Genomic DNA, 24,293 nt, shown 5'->3' with positions numbered 1-24,293 from the left:
GTTTAATCTTAAATATTAAAACTAAACGTTTATCAAAGTAAGTAATGTTGTAGATGGAATCTATAAGCTTAGTAATTGTTAGGTTTTTGATATTGATATTTGAATTTTGTTAGGACTAGTGAGGGATATTTTAGATGGAAATATGAATAGAAATAGGAAGGAGAAGGTGTAATATCTATTATCTAATGTGCAATTACAAGTCTTGTAAGAAGGAGGCATGAATTGGTCCAACTTAAAAATTCTAATTCGTTGTGTTAGATGTGTAATGGCAGTGACGAGAATCTTCCACCTCAAATCAAATCAACCATTGTGTTGTATTGTCATACTTTCTTTTCTATCAAGTCTCGGTCTAATGTCACGTCTTCAAATTGTCCTTATTTAATTGGGGTTCCAAAGTATTCCACACTTGTTCTCTTTATAAAATAAATGTCCTTTATTATTCCCTTTTTTTCATATAAATGTCCTTTATTATTTCTTCGAATGTTACAGTATTTTAGAAGAAAAATTTTGTTTTAAAATAAATATTATTTTTATTTTTTAATATAAAAATATTGTTATTTTTACAATTGTGTTCTTTAATTATTACTATTACACAACTTCTGATATATTAATAGGGATAATTTGATAAAAATATAATATTTTATGAAAATATCATTATATTTTTTTATTTGTGTGAAAGACTTTAAACGACACTCATTTTAAAACAGATGAAGTACTATTTACTCCATTTCAAAATTAGTGTCATCTAAGATTTTTCATCCAAATTAAAGAATGTAATAATATATTGGAAGTACTGTCCACATTAATAATTAAAAAGCATAGCTAAAAAAATTACAATTATTACTACATCTAAAAATGAAAATAACATTAAGCAAGCACTTGGGCTCCAGTAATAAATGAGCTTCTGCAAATAACGATATTCGAGAAATATCGAGTTCGATTTCTGGTGGTGGGAACAATGTTTGGCCAGTATTCATAATGCTGAACCAGAGAACAACAAATCCGCTACCCATATGAGCCGTGGGTAGCGCATTAGGCCCGCATAATTATAAATTTTAAAAAAATTATTCATATCTATATTATCTTAATCCAAAATGCATATTGATTTTTTTAACTTCACTAAATTTTATTTCTATTCTATTCAATCTTTCTCTTTTCAATATTATACATTAATATAATCAACATTTTTTCATCGTATTAGATTACTTTTTCTCTTATAATAAATATTTAACTATTATTTTATACAATTTAGACCTATATTGTATTTAGAAACATATTATATTATTTATAAGAGATAATATAGTACTTAAAAATGCATTATGTTTAAAATAGCATAATTTTTAATTTTATTTATAGTAAATATTATGGAGTTTTATTTTAATTTTTTAAAATAAAAAACCCCATTTAGGACCGGATAGTCCAAAGCCCATCTAGGGTCGGACTCGAGTAGTAAATCTCGAGCCCATATTACACAAAGCATTTTTGGCGCAACCCTAAAAAGTCCAGAGCCTGCCAGGGCCGACACGTTTAGGGTTGAGTAGCCCATTTTGACAACTCTAATAAAATGAGAGTTGTATCCACGACCCCTAACTTATTGTTGGGAGCACTGACTCATTTGTATGATCCCATCTCTAAGGGTTTCTGAAGGTCCTTGGAAACATGATTATTGTCAGTTCGAGAGGTGAGTACAATCTTTCGCGGAATTTATAGTTCATACCAAAATATAGTGGAAGAGAATAAAAGGGGGATTTTGATGGCTTAGTTGGTCTCATGATCATAACAACTACAAATAGATTTTTAAGAGTGTGTTTGGATGAAACTTTTTTTTTGATAAGCAACAATTGTATTCAATACTAGTAACTAACCCGTGCGTTTGCACGGGTTCTGATACGTGACGCGCATTTATTTTAAGTCCTCACTTAATATTATAATATATTTATTATATAAAAATAAGTAAAACAAAAAAATTGATAGTATAAGTAAAAAAACAATTAGGCTGGATGTATTTTTAAAGTAAATATCGAGTAAAAGAAATCACTGTCCTAAAGAGAATACATGCATACCAGATATTATGGGGGAGTTGTAAATATATTTTATTTTATATATATATATATATATATATATATATATATATATTGAAGTATTTAAAATAAATATAACTTGTGATAACAATGTGAGGGTTACAAAAAAAAAACGTATTAGTAAAATTATTAAGTAAGTGGTTAAAATATCTAAAAAAATAAGAAGCAGTTATATCAGAAAGTTTGTATTTAATTTAAAATCGAGAAGTATTTAATATAAAATAAAAAACATATATACTTTAAAGTGGAAAAGCAAAAATAAAAAATTATTGTTCAAAGACATTGATATAATTACATAAAAAATACAAATGTCAAAAACAATTAATATCTAAAATTTATCATTAGTTGAATATCAATAGAAAAATAAATATCTTACATATAAAACATAAATTAGACAAATAAATATCCAAAATTTATCAATAACTTCGTGCTCCCGTTAATATTCAATATTTTGAATATTAATGGGATATTCGTGCGTCTGCACGGGTACTGGTGTGGTATATACGCTTTTATTTTCAAAATATAATAAAAATGTTAATAAAAAAAATTATTTAACCAAAATAGATTATAATTTTTAAAAGAAAAACATATTTTTAAAGTAAAAACATAATGATTTTACCAAAATTATTTCACATCAATAGTATATATTTCAACTTTTCATATATTATTTTGAATAATTTTGTATCTTAAATTAAAAATAGTTTCAAAATAAGAATATTAGCAACATGAATAACTTAAAAACAATTTATTTTTGTCGTGTTTAGATTCATACATGATTTTTATTTTCTTTACTTGTACGAAACATGTAATAACCCGTGGATTCGCAGGAATTATGGTATGGTTACCCGTGCGTTCACACGGTACTGGTGTGTTACCCGTGCGTGCACGAGTCTTGTGTGTGGACCGTAGATACGTCACCAGTTTGTCATGCAAATTCAAACAAATTAGAAAATATCAAAAGATTATTGAAAAAAAAAAAGAAGAAAAAATGGACTGCAAGATAATTTTATAAGTTTTTAAAAACTACTATTGTTAAGAAAAACTATTAAACACAACTTTGAAAAAAAAACAATTGTGAAAAATAGACAAAATTGCCTAAATAAAATTGTTTATTAAAACTATAAGCGATAATAAATTGGTTTCAATATTTTCTTCTGCATATAATTTGGATTTATACATTATTTTAAATATATTTACTTTTATTTTCTTTAATTGTACAAAACATGTAAAAACTTTTATCTATGCAAAATAGTTTATTATTAAAAAAAGATAATAAATGAGTAATTATAAATGCTTTAAGTTATGATATGATTGAAATTTGTTTTTTATTATTGATCAACATCAAAATTATGAATAAATATAAAAATTTAAAATTGACAAAAAAAATAATATATTAAATCATTAAAATATTTGAATTACCAATACTTTATTTTTTGATATATAAATTACATACATAATTAAACTCACATTTCTAAAAGTCACCTACAAACTATACCAAAAATACTGCTATAGTTTTTCTTATGTGAAGAGGCTTTATTCTTATTTCAAATAAGTTTAAGTGATATATACACCCTTCTAAGTTAGATTGAGTATACCAGATAAATTTTAAATTTAATTTTAAATTGAGAAGTATTATATTTAAAATGAAAAACATATATATTTAAAAAATTGTAAATTAGAAAAATAAAATAATTTTATGAAAATAAATTATTATTTTTAAAATACAATCTAAATTGTATGGATTTTTTATTTTTTTTAAAAGAAAGACATTAATAATATATATTTTAATTATTCATACATTATCTATTGTATTTTAAATTAAATATAATTTCAAAATAAAATGATAATGAATGTGTTTCATAATTTTATGTTCATTTATCATATTACACTATCAATTTTCTAATAACAAATTAAAATAGCAAAATTTGTCCACACACAACATTTTATTTTTTTCTTGAAGTTGAATGCTTGATAGTAATTTTTATGATAATTAATTATGGTTGGTTTGGGTTGACTTGCGGGTGGAAAATTGAAAATCCGATGTCCGAACCGATTGTCATTGGATTTCATTGGATTGGTTCGGTTCTTGTCCGAACTAAAAAAATGTCCAATTCAAACACTATGGTTTGGTTCGGATTATGGTTTGGTTCAGATTTACCCGAATCAATGAACACCCCTAAAATAAATAGCTATATTTAATATATTTACTTTTCAAAAATTCTTAGTCTATACATTTTCTTATCTTACCGTAAAATGTACTCTAAGTTTATTAAATGCCAAAATATTAATTGTCACGTGGTTAATTCTTTTATTTGTTATTTACTTTAGTTAAGTTCAAAATTATTGACCCGACCCAATTTCAATATGAAACCCTAAATACCTAAAATGAGAGAGGATGCGCCTCCACTCTTTCATCTCAATTTCTTACTCTTATTTCATCTCATTTTTCATTTTCTCAACTCCCTTTCAATTTCATAAGTTCATTTCATCTGAATGAAATCTCACTTCCTCTAACTTTTTTTTTGGTTGATTTTCATAGAAGTGGGATTCAATGCATTTTTATCATGTAACCATGGATGAAGATTGAAGAAAACTCAAAAGCCCAGTCAAACCATAAGAATCGCTCAAACCGTCGGTTTTGGTCGGTTACGCCGTTCTCGACCGGTTTTCCAGTTTGTTATCCGGTTTTTTAATATTGTGGTTTTCAAAGTTAAATAGACCGAATATCAAAATCCGGTTCCCGGTCCAACCGGTTGAACCGACCGGTACCGATATGTTCCTACGAAGTCTATAAAAATCTTCTGACTTTTTTACCAAAATATCTTGTAATCACCTTTAAAATCTGTAAATAACATCCATGTTAGTTGAAAATTGTCCCAATGAAAGAAAACTCATATTGCCCTAAAGTTTGAAATTGATATGAGAATTGACATGACTGATTCAACAAAAGCAATGCAGGATTACACAAAATGAGATGTGATTATATGAATAATATTAATGCATGCAATCAAGCAAAAGATCCATACAGGTGCAGCTCTAAACAAAAGAATGGAATAAGTAACTTCAATGATAGATGTAAAACAAAGATCTTCCCACCAAATATTTGTTTAAACGAATATACATTTCATGGCTTTCTCCACCACCTAAGAGAAATTTCAACTATTCATTAGAATTTTATGGTGGCATATGTCCTCCCTGAACTTAGTTTCAGTTGTGCTTAAGGATTATTTTACCATCAATAAACAAATCACCTGAAATTGGAAAGATTAACCAAGTTAACAAACAATGATCCAATAGTTAACCAAACTCTTAATTTAAACAACTTCACTCACATCCATAGTCCTTGTTAGGACTTAGGAACATCAAGATATGAATTTGGCAATACCCAAAGAACTCCTGGCAACTCTATTAAGACATAAAAAATGGCCACGAGTTAAACATATGGGGTATGAGGGATTTTTCATATCTTGATGACACAATTTTTCAATCAAATTGTAAAAAACCAGGCCATCCCAAAATATACTAATAAGAAAACCAACTAATTAAACAACTGTTACTGCATAGCTGTTACTAATTAGAAAAACCAACTAAACCAGCAAGGAAAAGAAAAATCACCAAAGTTCCAATAATATTCAATTCAAGGACACCGATAAATCACCCTGACATGCAAGCTTCAACCGGACATTGATTCTGATCTCAACGAATTGAATCCAACACATCAGATATCCCGACATCCACATATCAACAACTATAAATAATATTAGTTATAAAAATAAAATAGTTCTTTGAAATTATGGTTTGGATATTCTCCAACATAATTAGCTAACCATTTCACAAAGTTTGCATTGTTCTTTGAATCCATGGTTTGGATATTCTCCAACATAATTAACTAACTACTTCACAGAGTCTGCATTGTTCTTTGAAATCATGGTTTGGATATTCTTTCAGCACTTTGACTTTGGCAGGAAAACCAATTTTCACCCAATCATCTATGAAGTCACTGTGCATAATTCAATTTAATCATACAAAGATAGGTAATAGTTGTTGAAATATAATTCAATAGCTGGTAAATTTTGAAACTAAAATATAACAAAAATAACATTAGGTAATAGTTGTTATGATTTTTCTTTCGATATGATCTAACAATGGTAGGATATTTACCTTAAATAACAACCGTCGATGTCACGCTAATCCAATAGTCAAAGAACCAAGTGAGAAATCATGCTACCGAGAGTTGTTTTCGGACTATAACTAAGACTTCGTCATGCTTTTGATAAACTTTCAGGATTTTTGATGGGTCCACCCAAATACTGCAAGCTCCTGAACCAGATTTGTATCCATATATACTTGGCAAAAGCTGACTTATTGGAAACAAACTCACAGTACCTATAAAATGCAGAAAATTTCATTCAGCCCAAGTATTCTTCCAGGATATCACTATCAAGAGTTTTCGAAATTTCAACCACTGGAAATAACTAAATGTTTCAGGAATTGGCACAGGTGCAAAATCTAAAACGGAGCACGTAATATTGTCCATCAGCGGGTCTGAAACACCATTCGAACAACCAGAAAACTGTGGAATAATTATACGAATTCGATCCTGAAACCGAATAATATATCCTCACGCCCATGTCTGATTGTACAACAAATAAGTTTCATGATTTAATTGAGCCCACTTTGGTGGGAGAACTCTACTGCATACACAACTCCAGTCTACATAAACAAAAAATGTTATTCTAATCAATCCTTAATCACAAATTGTTAAATACACAATATTTAATTAATACCCACTGGACCAATAATATCAGACACATGAGAGACAGTTGTTCCAGAAGCATCTCCAAGGGAAAGGACTTCAGCACCAGATTTCTGTATAGTGCCATTGAAGCCCTACTACTTACTCTCAAACCAGACATCACCTAAGTCCTTGACCTTCGTACCGGTGAACGACTGTAGATAAATAACAGAATAAATTAGTTCAAGAAAGGAACATAACTGTAGGAAATGCATAAAATTGACTTCAAATACAATACATGTGATACCACCTCCTCCTCTTCTGGGACTGCTACAGCTTTAATCAACCCTCTCACTATCATCCCTCAGAGTATACTCCACAGAAACCACCATGTCCAGTATCTTACTGCAACAACAATGAGACCAAAAACTCATTATTATTTGTACATGTTAGAAATTCAGAAACTTTGAGAACTAATACGCAGAACCTGTAAAGTAATACCGACAGTTACGACAACCTGCACAACGGAAATACGCAGGGACCAGAGAAGAAGTAGATGAAGTAAAAACAAACAGCAAAAGGAATGATTCAAGCTTAGTACCGCCTCATATTGAAACACGTTATCAATACTTTTAGTAGTCATGAATGAAAGTAGTGTCTCAAATACCACAGTTGCAACACCGAAACCGAAACCTTGATGCCAAGCGACATTAAACTGAGCCAAGCAACTATGCCATTAGATGAAAAGTAAACAATAAAAAAATTATTTATAACCTGCAAAAGTAAATTCCAGTCAACCTTTGATTGAATGAACTATGTAGATACCGTATTGATGACTTCAGTAGAGTAAATTCCAGTCGTCAAATCAATTTCAGATTCAATAACTTGTTCTCTCTCAGCTTCTTTGCTTTCATCAAGATAACCTCTCCTGGACACTTTTTCTTTTCACACAATGCTAATATTTGGAAGAGCTTTAGTCTGCACCGTGGAACCATAATACTATTTATGTTAATTATAAATGATTAGTAAACATCATAAAACCTCAATCATTACTTACTCCTCTAAATTCCAGAGATTCTAACTCCTCACTCGACGGATAAGCACCGCTGAATTTCAATGGCTCCATTTGCAACCTCTTCCCTCAATACTCAAACATTTTAATCTATAATATTGTAAGATGGAAAGAATTATCACTGAGATAATCTGCATAGTTAATGCCTAAATTTGGAATCTCAAAAACCCGTGCGAACCTATGCAAACATCGAGAAAGTTTTGACCAATCTTGTAACCAATGAAGCTTTATCAGTATATTTAATTTCTCCCGTTACCCGTTACCCATTGCAGAAGCTTTATGAAAGCATATGATATCACCATTGTCTAACTGCATTCATTCACACCTAAAAATCAAAGGGAAAAAGGTTTAAAAAAATATGTTTCAGCTAGTTTTTAGTCTTGAGATATTGCTTCAACGGTGTGGTAAATTTTATTTACTAAATAGTTTAGGTGAAATAAATTATTTCACTTATAACAGGGACTGTCGTACCAAATAACGTGTTTTTTTAGGAGCTTTCATCGAATAATTACAAACCTAAAACCAAAAAACTTACTTTATAAACAACCTCCCCTTGTTTCCTCGATGCGTACGCGTGCTTGATGCTCATTTTAACTACCGTGAAACCAAAGAACAACAGCAAAATCGACGTATAACAAAAAGATAGTGGAAAAATAATAACATCAGTGAACAGAAGAGTAATACTAACATACCAAAATTACTGCATTTGTTAAAACTTGTGAAACAAAGAAATAAGTTGCCATATGCCCGTTCACCGACTCCTTTTCTCCTTTGCTGAGACATTTTATCAAACACCATGTGTGCAATAAAGAAAGTGTAAAATAAACTAACACATTAGCCCTTAAAGAATTCAATCAAATATAGCTTAAAATTAAAAGTTACAAAGTTACTCCAAACTAACTATTACCTGTTATTTGAGTTATCAATCAAAAGGGCATGCCACTCCAAATTTGAAATCTACACCTATAAACAACATCAGAAGAAAAAAAAAGATAAAGTTGGAATCGAATCTGTTTCAGAATAATAATCGTCGTCCGCTGCGAACCAACACCGGCATAGTGTAAAACCTACTCTTTTAAACAACCAATTTCTTCCTTGGACAACCTCTTCGTAATAACCTACCATAACCCAAGATTCAAAATCCATAAAGATTACATTTTTCCAATGGATATAACAAAACAAAGAAAATCCATGATTCAAAATCCAAAAAATATTGAATTTTTCCAACAAAAATACAAAAAGAAAGAAAACCCTAAAATTGAAATCTCAATAACTATCAAACATACCATTGAATCAGCAGATGTGGATTATTTAGACCCCAAACGGTGGATGCCGGTCACAAATGCGACGAAAGCAAACTGACATCTGTAGGAAGACTTCGAGCCGTTCTTTTGTCTTCGGCTAGAGTTTCGTTAGCAATATTGTTAATAACAAATGTAGATTTGTTTTTGAAATCATAAAGTCATGTCGTAGAAGACAGGAGAAAAAAAAGGAAGAACGAAGAAGATTAGAAGACAGAAGAGGAAGACGGAATAGGAAGAATGAAGAAGGAAGAAAGAAGGGAGAAGGATGTGCTAGAGAGAGAAATAGAAAAGAAATTAAAATATTTGGAAATGCTTGTATTTGGCTTTGTTCAGAAAACGTGATAGCATGAAGTATTTTGGGAGCATAGCAAAGGCTAGTAAGTTATCCACGTGGAGCAACATGGAAGCAAAAGGGCAGTTAGGTCTTTTCCAGAACATCTAACTTTCTTATATTGTAGATGAGTTCAAGGGAAACTCAAACCCAAATACAAAGGAAAAGGCAAGAGCCATAGCCTACTAGTGAAAACTTCAACCAACTTTTACAGGAAATCCAAAGGATTTTTACACCATTTATAGAAATTGCAATTTAACCGATTCGAACCTATTTGCAACCACCACCAAGAAACCATCTTGATTTTGGTCAAGATTTTTGGATGAAACTTTTTAATGAGCGAAAGTAATATTTTGAAAAAAATTTAAAATGACTTGATCAAAATTCATTGTTTGGATAAAAAACATGAAAAGTTGTTAAAATGATGTAAATTTATGAGGTATTTTAATAAAGTTAAATTTAAGGAATTTCAAATGACACCAAAGAGTAAAGAATTTGAAATTGCTCAATAACTTTAATGTTAACTTGTTTATTATTAATTTTTGAAATTTTGCAAGATGGTCCTTATATTTTATAAAAATTACAAATTTATCATCATAATTTTTAAAAATTGTAAATAAGTCCATAATAATTTTTAAGATTTACAAATTAGTTCCTAGAAACTTTCAAAATTTGCAAATTGGTTCCTATTTTTTCTATTTTAAATTTGGCCAATTTTTTTAAACGTATGAAAATGGCCCAAGAAATTTAACAATGAATCATTTTAATACTCCGTCCAAACAAAAAAAAAATTAAAAATGAATGAATTTCAATTGAATCATTTAAACTGCTTAGAATTTTGAATTATTTAAAAATTCTCAATTACCTCATTCAAATACACTTTAAAGAAGTTGATGATTTCCTAGATGGAGAGTGGGATCTCATGGACTCCCTTATTTGAAAGGGGGTACCCTTTGAACAGATAAAGGAACCCTCATCTCTATGGTTGTGCATGGACTTCAGGAAATGAGGATGACACAATCACATCTTCTTGTTATAGAGGGATGCTTCTTATAGTCTCTTTAGATAGGGTGTGTCATTGACGGGGTTATTTTACGATTGTGGTCGTTGCCACTCGATTTCGTAATGGGTTCACCATTAGATCTGTAAAAAATGGTGGTAGAAATGTTAAGATTGTTTCCTATATGATGAGAAATTAAGACACAATAACAAACTAATACGCAACAAGCATATTATAGAGCAAGGGTCTAAAACCTTGGCCCATCCTGCAAAAAAATGCGGGCAAAGTGGGCATTGCCCGACGGGTCGGACCTGTTTTTCCACCCCTATGTAGAAGGCAATTAATATCATCTAGTATAATCTGTTGGTGTAAGCCCTAGAGGCCAATACTTTGGTACTTGTATCGAATAATTTATTAATAGTAAAATACATTTCTTTATTATGTTTGTTTTTCTAAAATTATAAAGTTCCTAGAATAGCTAGTCCGTTTAATGGAATGTTAAGTTTGACTTAATCATGAGAATCATTAAACATAAGGACACTATTCTTAAAGTATCCGTAGTCGAGATTTATTGCAAAGTGAGAGAACATTAAAACATTGATACTATTATGTAGATAGACTGATGATCACATCTCATGGATCATGGATAAGGAGTTATCAAGTCTTAACATAGGTATAAATATTAGGAGTAATATTTATACTAGATTGACCCGCTATGAGAATACTACATAGAATGTTATGCAAAGTGTCATAAGTTATTCTCATGGTGATAAGTGGTGTATACCACCCTTCGATCTGAAACCACTATGGACCCTAGTTGTAGAGTCAAATACTTTATTGCTGATCAAACATTGTCTGTAGCTGGATGATCATAAAGACAATTGATAGATACTCCACCAAGCATGCTGAGGGACATGAGTGACCTATATGGAATTTTCCCATCCTGCATAACATGATAAATGTCTAAGAGTCCAATATTGAAATGGACAAGAGTGACACAGTCTATGCCTTGTGTTTAATATAGACATAAAGGCAAAAGGGTAATTGTACACATAGTATTATCACATAATTTTTTTTTGTCAGATCACATACAGGGTCACACACATAAGTTGATGTGTTGCTAGATATCACTCACTGTTTATTATGTTAAACACGTGATTTAATAAAATTTCCACGACGCGAGAACCTACAGGGTCACACACAAGGAGAGATTGATGAGAGATAAAAATAAATAAGGAACACCATAAGGTACGATGCACTTTAGTAGAATACGAAATATGGTAAGGTACCTGATCAGTGCATTTTAATGCACGTTCTTCCATGTTTGTACTCAAGCATTTCTTCGGTTTGTTTTATTTATTTTTATGTTTTAATATGTTTTTATATTTTATTTTATTTTTGCACTTATTTGTTTTTCGTATTAATTTTTCAGCATTAACAGTCTGCATGGAAACGATCATATCTGGAGTTCCAGGAGTCCGATTGAGGCGTTCTAATAATCACCGGAAAGCTAAGAGAAAGAGCTACAATTCTTATGTTGGAGTCAAAGTCAGAATCGGACTGTAGAAGGGCCAGAATATTCGTTGAAGTTGCAGCACTAGTTTTATTTCAGTTTCGGGTCAATTAGTTTTGGGCCTGGGTCGTATGTTTGACCCAGTTGGATTGTAAAACGGGTCGTACACTTTCCCCTTAGGGTAGCAGCCGAGTTACTGTACGGATCATCTTCCATTCACGAATTTTGGCAAGCTTTTGACGAATCCTATGGCGAACTAATCCTATCGTTGATCTACTGTTCATGTTCCACCGAATCTTTGAGGTTTTATAATTTAATCCCAATTCTTTTCCCTTTCAATAATCTTATATATGTGTTGCATGCTTAATTCGATTCATACATAATATTATTGATTAAATTCGACCAGTTTATGTTTCTTGATCTGTTTCGTGATTTAACGTTGCTTTATCGTTAACTCGCGTATGTCAATTCATGTTTGCTTAATTCATGAGTGCTGAATCCGTTTGCTTAATTCGGATAATAGGAATATAAACCGTATAGTATCAATCTCGCTTGTTTATTGTTGCTGTAATCGAATAGGGGATAGAATTCGCTTGGGGATTAGATTTATAATTACCGATGATAAGTGGTGAACCCGAACAGTAGAACAACTTATTTTATAATCACTTTTCAAAATCACTTATTTGCTCTTTTTGTTAAATCGAACCTTAAACCAAACCTCCCCCTAATTTCGAATTTGCTTTTAGTTAATAATACCAAGAATCCTTGCGATACGACTCGAGCCATTGTCGCTATACTACGTTTTGAAAACTACTCGTTTTGACCCGCGAGCGACAGCGGATCAAATTGGCGCCGTTGCCGGGGATTCTTGTCGTTATTAATTGATTTTAGAGTCTTAGGTTTAGTGTTTGTGCGTTTAGACCATAGATTCCTCGCAGTTTCGGCCATAACGACTTTTTGAGTCGAAAAATCAGTTTTTGCAAAAAATTGTATTCGATTGTAAACTGTTTTTGCCTACTGGAAGTAGAAAAATCGTGCGATCAATACTCCCTTACTCTAAAAGAGTAAGGGAATTCGACCCCAAAATCGCCAAATTCATCGTTTTTCTATTTTTAATGATTTATTTTCTGTTTTCATAGAGTCGAAAAATTCCGAAAAAAATATCAAAATTTTATTTTTACGTCATTAGATTATTTTTGGTGTCAGTTTATTTTTTTGAATTATTTTTAATCGATTTGCTTCATTGTGTTGTTTTAGGGACATAGTTGGTATTTTCACGATTGTTGCTGCATTGCTGTGCACTAGTCCTGGCTACTAGGTCTTCCTGTCCTGAACTTGTTGCTTTTGATCCTGAGGTAGAGAGAACCTTGCACACACTTCGTAGAGCAGGCCAGGCTAGCAATAGTTCACATTCACCGACCATAGCTGAGTCTGATTCTGAGTCTGACTATTTGCATAATTTGTTTGATTCTGATTCTGAATTTGCTTTTGAAATGGCTGAAAATAGAACTCTAAGGCAACTTGCAGCCCCTGATGTTAATTATAATGGCTTGTGTATTGAATATGATGCTGTTGCTGTTCCTTTTGAATTAAAATCGGGTTTAATACACTTGTTGCCAAAGTTTAATGGTCTTGCAGGTGAGGATCCACACAAACATTTGAAGGAATTCCAGGTGGTGTGCTCTACACCATTGAAGCCTGAAGGGATCACTGAAGATCATATCAAACTTCGTGCTTTTCCTTTTTCTTTGCAGGGTGCAGCGAAGGACTGGATATATGATCTCGAACCAAATTCAATCACAAGTTGGAATGCTCTGAAGAGAGTGTTCTTGGAGCGATACTTTCCTGCCTCTAGAGCTGCTTCAATCCGAAAAGAAATATGTGGCATTAGACAAGATAACGAGTCATTGGCTGAATATTGGGATAGGTTCAAGAAGTTAGTTTCAAGCTGTCCTCAACACCAGATTACCGAGCAACTTCTTATTCAGTACTTTTATGAGGGGTTGTTGCCTATGGATAGAAACATTCTTGATGCTGCTAGTGGTGGAGCACTTGTTGACAAAACTCCAGCTGCTGCCAGGGCCCTCATTGAAAATATGTCCTTAAATTCCCAGCAGTTCACCACTCGAACCAATTCTGTCCAGACCAAGGGTGTACATCAAATTCAAGGTTCCTCGAACAGAGCTTTAGAAACCAGACTTGATGAGCTGACTGCTTTAGTTAAACAACTTGCAGTTGCGAAACCTCAAACAGCAATTGTATGTGGCATTTGTACAGCTCATGATCACCCCACTGATACTTGTCCTCTTCTGAAAGATGATACTGTTACCGAGCTGCCTCAAGCTTATGCAGCCAACCTTTACAACCAGAACAGGTACAACAACACCCCTGACTTGTCTACCAACAAATATCACCCCAATTGGAGGAATCATCCCAACCTCCGATATGGAAATCAGCAGCCTTCCCAACAACAGCTCACCGTTCCATTACCCCAGCCACATCACACCCCTCCAGCTACTACTTCCGGACCATCCTTGGAAGATCTTGTTAAGCAAATGGTCGTGAACAACCTTCAGTTTCAACAAAGAACCGACACTAGCATTCAGACCTTGACCACACAGATGGGACAACTTGCTACTCAAATAAATAATATGCAAGCTCAAGGTTCGAACCAACTTCCAGCACAAACTGTTGTCAATCCGAATGGTAATGCTAATGTGAGCGCTATTTCTTTGAGATCCGGAAAGGTTACAGAACCAGCCCCTGAAAAAAATAAAAAAATCATTGAGGTAACTTCTGAACTTTCTTCTTCTGAACCTCCTCCAACTGAGCTTTCTTCTCCTTCTTCTGTTGTGGTCGGAACTGAAAAAAATAAAGAAAAGGAGTATGTGCCACCAGTTCCTTTCCCGCATAGAGTTCTAAAAAATAAAATAATTGAGGAAGGAGACAAAGAAAAAGAAATTCTGGATATGTTCAGAAAAGTAGCGGTAAATATTCCGCTTCTTGATGTGATTAAGCAAGTTCCAAGGTATGCAAAGTTTCTGAAGGATTTGTGTACAAACAAGAGAAAAGTAAAAGGAAGTGACAGAGTCAACTTGGGAAGAAGCATCTCTGCTTTCATTCAGCCCGAACAAAGTGTTTCGGCCATCTCTCAGGTCTTGCCACAAAAGTGCAAGGACCCGGGAACTTTTACTATTCCTTGTACTATCGGGGATAAGAAATTTGATAACTGTTTGCTTGATTTAGGAGCGGGCATTAATGTTATGCCTACTTCTATTTATAATAACCTTTGCCTTGGTCCCATGCAGCATACAGGTTTAATCGTTCAACTGGCGAACAGGAGCAATGCACGTCCCACCGGCATAGTGGAAGACGTCCTCGTTCAAGTTAACGATTTAATTTTTCCTGCAGATTTTTACATTCTGGACATGGAAGGAGAAACTAAGTCAAGCAGAGCTCCCATCATCTTAGGCAGACCGTTCATGAAAACGGCGAAGACAAAAGTTGATGTTGATGATGGAACCATGTCCATGGAATTTGGTGACATCGTCGCAAAATTTAATATCTTCGATGCCATGAAACACCCTGTGGAGGAGCATTCGGTTTTTAACATTGAGTTGATTTCTGAACTAGTTGATGAGAGTTATTCTGAATTATTTGCATTTGATTTTCCATCTCTCTCTGATTTTGATGATGATTATTCATGTCCTGACTGCACTGACACTAACGTTTGTGTCCTTTGTGCTGAGATTGATGCTTCCTTGCAGCCTGATACATTTCCTACAGGTGAAGTTGTTACCGATGAGGTTGTTTTTGCTGTCGATGCTCTTGACATCCCGGCTGCCCCAAGCCTTCCATCCATCATTCAGCCCCCGTCCTTAGAGCTAAAAGAGCTCCCTGGGAACCTGAAATATGCTTACTTGGAGCATAATGAAAAACTTCCTGTTATTATCTCTTCTAACCTTGATTTAAATCAAGAAGACAGACTTTTGCAGGTATTGAAGAGGCACAAGAAAGCAATCGGGTGGACATTAGCCGACCTTCCAGGTATTAGTCCTTCAATGTGTATGCACAGGATTTTACTTGAGGATGGAGCGAAAACAGTAAGGCAGCCCCAAAGGAGGCTTAATCCTTTGATTCTTGATGTTGTAAAGAAAGAGGTAACCAAACTCTTGCAAGCAGGTATCATTTATCCTATCTCTGACAGTAAGTGGGTAAGTCCAGTGCAGGTTGTGCCTAAGAAATCTGGACTCACAGTGGTTAAAAATGAAAAGAATGAACTTGTTCCCACTAGAGTCCAGAACAGCTGGAGAGTTTGTATTGATTACAGGAGACTGAACCAGGCTACTAGAAAGGATCACTTTCCTTTGCCGTTCATTGACCAGATGCTTGAACGGCTAGCTGGTAAATCACATTATTGTTTTCTTGATGGTTTTTCAGGTTACTTTCAGATTCATATTGCACCTGAAGATCAAGAAAAGACCACTTTCACGTGCCCATTCGGTACATTTGCTTACAGGAAGATGCCTTTTGGCCTTTGCAATGCTCCTGGCACTTTCCAACGATGCATGATGAGTATTTTCTCTGATTTTATTGAAAATTGCATGGAAGTGTTTATGGATGACTTTACTGTTTATGGTTCTTCTTTTGATGCATGCTTGAACAGTTTAAATTTGATTTTAGAAAGATGCATCGAGACTAACCTTGTGTTGAATTATGAAAAATGTCATTTTATGGTTGAGCAGGGAATTGTTCTTGGTCACATTATTTCTGAAAAAGGAATTTCTGTTGACCCTGCTAAGATTGATGTGATTTCTACACTGCCTTACCCTTCTTGCATTCGCGAGATTCGTTCTTTTCTTGGTCATGCAGGTTTTTACAGGCGTTTCATCAAGGATTTCAGCAAGGTAGCTCTTCCGCTGTCGAACTTGTTGAAGAATGACGTCACTTTCGAGTTTGATGACAAATGCAAACAAGCGTTTGACTTCTTGAAGAAAGCATTGACCTCCGCTCCCATCATTCAGCCCCCTGACTGGACACTTCCTTTTGAGCTTATGTGTGATGCTTCGAATTATGCTGTTGGGGCTGTCCTTGCACAAAGGGTTGACAAGGCTGCCCATGTTATTTACTATGCTTCTAGGACTTTAGATTTTGCACAGTCTAATTACACTACCACTGAAAAAGAACTGCTAGCTATTGTTTTTGCTCTTGACAAATTCAGATCTTATTTGCTAGGTTCCAAGGTTGTTGTTTTTACTGACCATGCAGCTTTAAAGTACTTGCTGAAGAAGCCGGATGCAAAACCGAGATTGATTCGGTGGATGTTGCTGCTCCAAGAGTTTAATGTTGAGATTAAAGACAAAAGTGGAGCTGAGAACTTAGTGGCTGACCACTTGAGCAGGATAGAGAGAGATGAAGATCCTTTTCCTATTAAGGATGATTTTCCTGATGAGCAGTTGTTTCTTTTGCATGGGATTACGCCTTGGTTTGCAGACATTGTTAATTTTCTTGTTGCTGGTGTTTTTCCTACAGGTGCATCTAGATCACAGGTTCACAAACTCAAAAGTGATGCCAAATATTATGTTTGGGATGATCCATATCTATGGAAGTTTGGTAGTGATCAGGTAATCAGGAGATGTGTCCCCGACAATGAGATTGAATCTATTTTAAAATTTTCTCATGCATCTCAAGTCGGCGGACATTTCGGTCCTCAAAGGACTGCAAGAAAGGTCCTTGATTCAGGCTTCTATTGGCCAACTATTTTTAAGGACGCTTTTGAGATTTATCGCACTTGTAAAGAGTGCCAGATAGCAGGTACCAACATCACTCGCAAGAGTGAAATGCCTCAACATCCTATGCTTTTCTGTGAGGTATTTGATGTATGGGGGATCGATTTCATGGGTCCCTTTCCTGTATCATTTGGTTTCCTTTACATTTTGCTTGCTGTTGACTATGTTTCAAAGTGGGTGGAAGCTATCCCCACTAGGACTAATGATTCTAAAGTTGTTGCAGAGTTTGTCAGGTCTAATATCTTTTGCAGGTTTGGAATACCGCGAGCTATCATAAGTGACCAAGGCACTCATTTCTGTAACCGCACCATGGAAGCCTTACTCCGAAAGTATGGAGTTGTGCACAGAGTCTCTACTGCATATCACCCACAGACTAATGGGCAAGCTGAGATCTCCAACAGGGAGATCAAACAGGTTTTAGAGAAAATGGTGCAGCCAAACAGGAAAGACTGGAGCCGTCGTCTAGAAGACGCACTTTGGGCTCAAAGGACAGCTTTCAAGACACCCATTGGGATGTCTCCTTATCGACTTGTTTTTGGTAAGGCGTGTCATCTTCCTGTTGAGATAGAACACCGTGCTTTTTGGGCGGTGAAGAGTTGTAATTTGGAGATGCAACAAGCAGGTATTGAAAGAAAACTCCAATTGCAACAGTTGGAAGAGCTTAGATTAGAGGCTTATGAGAGCTCTAGGATTTATAAAGAAAAAACTAAGCACTTCCATGATAAAATGATTTCTAGGAAGGAATTTTCTGTGGGCCAACAGGTTTTACTATTTAACTCCCGCCTTAAGCTTATGGCTGGGAAACTTCGATCCAAATGGATTGGCCCCTTTGTTGTTACTAATGTTTTCCCTCATGGTGCAGTAGAAATAAAAAGTGCAGGTACTGACAAAGTCTTCAAGGTTAACGGGCAGCGGCTGAAGTTATTCCATGAAAGTTCGGTGCCTGAAAATGTCAGCATAGAGGAGCTTTCTTTAGAAGCACCTGACTACACTGCAACTTGATCAGGGAGTCCTTCTTTCCTTCTCTCTACTTTGTTAGTAATGTCTTTTCATTGAGGACAATGCTTAGTTTAAGTGTGGGGGAGGAAATTGTGTGTTTTATTTGTTTTTTGTGTGTTAGTATTTTGTTTAATTTCAATAAAAAAATGCATCTTCTTGAAAGTTTTAGGCTACACACTGATTTGAGTCGGGTTTGCGGAGACTTGGGAAAAGTTCACAAGATCGGTATCGTTCTAACACCGTAAGTCTCCTGCATACGGAAATTGATTTGAATTTGTTATTATGTTTTAGCCTTAATTTCTCATTCTTTGACAGCTTTTGAGTAGTTTATTTCAGCAGTCGGCACCATCTCTCATACACTTTACGCAGGAAGCCGATGAATATAAGTGAATGTTCCAAAAAGAAAAGAAAAAAAAAAGAGAAAAGAAAAATGTAATACACCTTCTAAGTTTGGTGATCCTCACCCGGTCACTTAACCCAACGGTTGTGTAATCTTCAAAAAAAAAAATTTTCCAAAACTCTTTGTTAGTTGGTTCAGCGGTTTCTGGTGCTGAACTTGGTAGGGAGGATTACGGTCCGATCCCCCGCAACTACATCTGAGTAAGCAAAGGGTTATGCCACGCAAGTACCGGAACCCCGTGCAAAAGGATCAGAGTCACTAACCGGTTGTCCTGCTATAAGTGTGTGGAGATAACAGGCTTAATGTGATTGCGCCTGAATGAAAAAGAGCAAAAAGGATGAGTAAGTTAGGCTATGGTATAATAATATGATTTGAATTGGTTTGTGTATTTAGGAGCCTTATGTCTGCATATCTGTGGTTAGTGTTCTTACGATGTCCTTAGTGTGCAAGATTAGTACCTGTCAATGCAAACTTACCCGAAGAAGATTTGTAGCCTAGGATGAGTAACTGTTGATGTATTTCTGCTTTCTTTTCATTTTGCTCGGAGTGCAAAAGTTCAAGTGTGGGGGAATTTGATCAGTGCATTTTAATGCACGTTCTTCCATGTTTGTACTCAAGCATTTCTTCGGTTTGTTTTATTTATTTTTATGTTTTAATATGTTTTTATATTTTATTTTATTTTTGCACTTATTTGTTTTTCGTATTAATTTTTCAGCATTAACAGTCTGCACGGAAACGATCATATATGGAGTTCCAGGAGTCCGATTGAGGCGTTCTAATAATCGCCGGAAAGCTAAGAGAAAGAGCTACAATTCTTATGTTGGAGTCAAAGTCAGAATCGGACTGTAGAAGGGCCAGAATATTCGTTGAAGTTGCAGCACTAGTTTTATTTCAGTTTCGGGTCAATTAGTTTTGGGCCTGGGTCGTATGTTTGACCCAGTTGGATTGTAAAACGGGTCGTACACTTTCCCCTTAAGGTAGCAGCCGAGTTACTGTACGGATCATCTTCCATTCACGAATTTTGGCAAGCTTTTGACGAATCCTATGGCGAACTAATCCTATCGTTGATCTACTGTTCATGTTCCACCGAATCTTTGAGGTTTTATAATTTAATCCCAATTCTTTTCCCTTTCAATAATCTTATATATGTGTTGCATGCTTAATTCGATTCATACATAATATTATTGATTAAATTCGACCAGTTTATGTTTCTTGATCTGTTTCGTGATTTAACGTTGCTTTATCGTTAACTCGCGTATGTCAATTCATGTTTGCTTAATTCATGAGTGCTGAATCCGTTTGCTTAATTCGGATAATAGGAATATAAACCGTATAGTATCAATCTCGCTTGTTTATTGTTGCTGTAATCGAATAGGGGATAGAATTCGCTTGGGGATTAGATTTATAATTACCGATGATAAGTGGTGAACCCGAACAGTAGAACAACTTATTTTATAATCACTTTTCAAAATCACTTATTTGCTCTTTTTGTTAAATCGAACCTTAAACCAAACCTCCCCCTAATTTCGAATTTGCTTTTAGTTAATAATACCAAGAATCCTTGCGATACGACTCGAGCCATTGTCGCTATACTACGTTTTGAAAACTACTCGTTTTGACCCGCGAGCGACAGCGGATCAGTACCACGCGCTTAAGTGATATACGGTACATCATAAAGTATGGTGCACGTACACTTAATTGGGCTTTTTAGCTTACAAACCATACAAGTGGTTCTATAAATAGAACCCTTGTGAAGAAGCATTCTGACTTGATGAAAATTCGTTCTGAGAAATCCTAGACGTATTTCTTCTCTCTAACTCAAAGCCTTCATTCGTATTAGCTAGCACTGAGATTGAAGGGATCTGTTCGTGAGGACTGAGTAGAGGCGTTGTTCTTCATCAACGCTCGTGATCACTCATTCGATTTGGCATCAAAGGTTTCAATCGCCACAAGAGGCAACCGTTTCTATCACTGATCATGCCAATTCGTAAGGATCACCAAAGGAAAATTTTAATTTCCGCTGCGTATTGTATCGCAATTTTCCTTCATAACCGTCATATCGCCAATGGGGAAGTGGAACATTCGGAGCAAAGTGATCTCCATACTGTATCAATAATGAGGTATCAATGAGCCCTCCTTAATAAGGGTCTGCAAGTGGAGAAAGGCCATCACGTGTAGCGGGGGATTCCTCTTGGTGCATGTGAGTTTGGGATGAAGACCCTTGTGAGAGGTGACTCCTAGCTGTCGATACTTCTTCGTTATGAGGCCTAGGGACGATTTTTCGCATAACAATGGTTTGCTTATTTTAAGAGCCCCCTCATGGCGAGCAGATGCAGTTAGGATTTCACGGCCGAGTCTCATTCTGTTGTTTGCAGTCATTCTCCTGAAAAAAGGAAAAAGACATTAGTTTGAAATTATGTAGCAAAAAGGACCAAATTCAGAGATGCAACTTCGAAAACAAAAAAGGACCCAATTTGAAGATGCATCTCTATAAAATCTTTGTGTTTTGCTTCAATGGCATAATCAGTTCTTAATCTTACCCTAACAACTCAAAATGCATCAAAATCGTAGTGCATGTCTGTAACGTTACATATTTCGAAGGGTTAATACTACTTTACCCCCCTGCCATATAAGCGAGATTCGGTTTACCCCCCTCTAAAAAAAAAATTATTGGACAAACCTTGCAAAATAAAGATTCCATCAAATTTGACCCTGATCAATTTTTTTGACCAAGATTCTTAGAATCTTGCCTACGTGGCATTTTTGGGAGTGCTGACTGTACATCACATAAGCAATGTGGCACAGTCAGCACTGCCACCTGGAATTTAATTTTTTTTTTAATTTTAAAAAAAAAAATTTTTTGATTTTTTTTTAAAACTTTTTAAAATTTTTTTAAAAAAAAATTTTGATTGAATTTTTTTTTTAAAAAATTTAATATTTTTTTTCAAAAAATAATATATTTTTTTAAAATTTTTTTTTTTTACGTTTTAAAAAAATATTTGAGAGTACCTGCGGATTCACCTACGGATTCGACAATACCCGCGGATTTGACAATACCTGCGGATTCACCTACGGATTTGACAATACCTGCGGATTTACCTACGAATTTGACAATACCTGCGGATTTCCCTACGGATTTAAAAATACCTGCGGATTTACCTACGAATTTGACAATACCTGCGGATTTACATACGGATTTACTTGCGGATTTACCTTTAAAAATACATGCGAATTTACCTGCGAATTTGACAATACATGCGAATTCACCTACGGATTTGACAATACCTGCGAATTTACCTACAAATTTGACAATACCTGGGGATTTACCTTTAAAAATACTTGTGGATTTACCTGCGAATTTACCTACGAGTTTAAAAATACCTGCGAATTTATATATAATAAAAGTAAATTGGAAAAAAAAAATTAAAAACGTAAAAAAATAATAAATTTAAAAAAAAATTAATAAAAAAAAATTTTAAAAAAATTTTAAAAAATTAATAAAAATGTTTTTAAAAAAAAATAAAAAAAAATTAAATTCCACGTGGCAGTGCTGACTGTGCCACATTGCTTATGTGTTGTACAGTCAGCACTCCCAAAAATGCTACGTAGGCAAGATTCTTAGAATCTTCACCAAAAAAAATTGATCAGGGTCAAATTTGATGGAATCTTTATTTTGCAAGGTTTGTCCAATAAGTTTTTTTTTAAAGGGGGGTAAACCGAATCTCGCCTATATCGCAGGGGGTAAAGTAGTATTAACCCTATTTCGAATTCTAATAATACCTAATGCATTAAAAGTGAACTTTTTTACCTAATACATTAATAAAAAAAATTAAATGAAAAACTTACTCAAATAAATGTTGATAAGAATGAATAATGTTCAATGTAGTATGTGGAGTGAGTTGGAAATGGTAAGATTGAAGTAGGGGTTCTTTTGTTGCTTGAAAAATTAACTGGTACAGTGTCGCTCATGAGCTCCATTGAAGAAAGAAAAATATTCAGAAAATGGAGGAAAGGGAGGTCTGACGCGCACTATATATACATTAAAAAATTTCGGAGATGTATCTCTAAAAATTTCTCTCAATTTAAAAATAAAAATTAATTTAAAGATATATCTATGAGAACATATAATACAAGAATGGGAAAAGAAATTGAAAAAATAAATAAATTAGAAAATAGAAATAATTTTAAAGAGAGTTTATGTAGTATCATCAACCTTAATATAAATATGGTAAAAATTAACGCAGAGCAAAAATTAATGCATATTAAGGTAACATATGTACGTACCTATATTACATATATTTAAACAAACATTACATAAATTTGAAAATAGAGATATTCTAAAGAGAAGCAACAAATATTACACAACATTTTTTATCCAAACACATAATACACTAACATCAAATTAAAGTAGGGTGAGGTTGAGTTAATTACAAATTATTTGGTGAATTTCATTACTAAATTATCTGATATAGTTTGATACAAATTAAATAAATATATTTTTATATATTTTAAAATAAAAGCTAAATTGCAAATAAAAAATATATAAAAGCATTAATTCAAATTTAGTGATAAATAAAATACAAAAGCATTAATTCAAATTTGGAATTTTAGTTATTAATTATTGCTTATTAGTATTGTCTAATTAAAAATATATTTTAACGGCAACAAATTAATCTTTTATATATATATATATATATATATATATATATATATATATATATATATATATATATATATATATATATATATATATATATATATATATATATATATATATATATATATATATATATATATAGGAGGGATCAAATTACACCCGAAGAGTTACACCACGAGTTACACTCGTTCAATAACTACATCTCGAATTAATATTTTTTAAATTCAACCGTTGGATTGAAACATAATATCATATAGATCATACCTATAAAGTTTGAGCTTAATCTATAATGATTTACTACGTCATTGAATTACATCAAAATTAACGTTATATGAAAGCTCATTTTGACGTTAATCTTTGGATATCTTGATGATATAGTAAATCATTATAGACTAAGCTCAAACTTTATAGG

General features: G+C 33.7%; 1 long non-coding RNA gene across 20 annotated transcripts; it reads right to left on the bottom strand.

Moving 5' to 3' along the window:
• Positions 1–4,369: 4,369 nt before the first annotated feature.
• LOC131620938 (uncharacterized) lies at positions 4,370–9,646 on the bottom strand. 20 transcript variants are annotated; one of them, XR_009289358.1, is made up of 11 exons: positions 9,175–9,646; positions 8,796–8,851; positions 8,424–8,662; positions 8,067–8,213; positions 7,874–7,978; positions 7,127–7,794; positions 6,243–7,031; positions 5,909–6,081; positions 5,697–5,829; positions 5,414–5,486; positions 4,370–5,332 (listed from the first exon to the last, which is right to left on the bottom strand). It is a non-coding gene; the product is annotated as an uncharacterized LOC131620938 (long non-coding RNA). The 20 variants fall into 20 exon arrangements; XR_009289364.1 differs by having other exon boundaries at positions 5,697–5,771; XR_009289361.1 differs by adding an exon at positions 8,960–9,006 and having other exon boundaries at positions 4,370–5,829; positions 8,771–8,851.
• Between the last annotated feature and the right edge of the window lie 14,647 nt (positions 9,647–24,293).

This window comes from Vicia villosa, linkage group LG7 (genome assembly GCF_029867415.1).
Source record: "Vicia villosa cultivar HV-30 ecotype Madison, WI linkage group LG7, Vvil1.0, whole genome shotgun sequence".
NCBI classification, from domain to species: domain Eukaryota; kingdom Viridiplantae; phylum Streptophyta; class Magnoliopsida; order Fabales; family Fabaceae; genus Vicia; species Vicia villosa.
The sequence above is the reverse complement of the archived record's forward strand: the minus strand, read 5'-3'. Positions and strand labels throughout refer to the sequence as shown.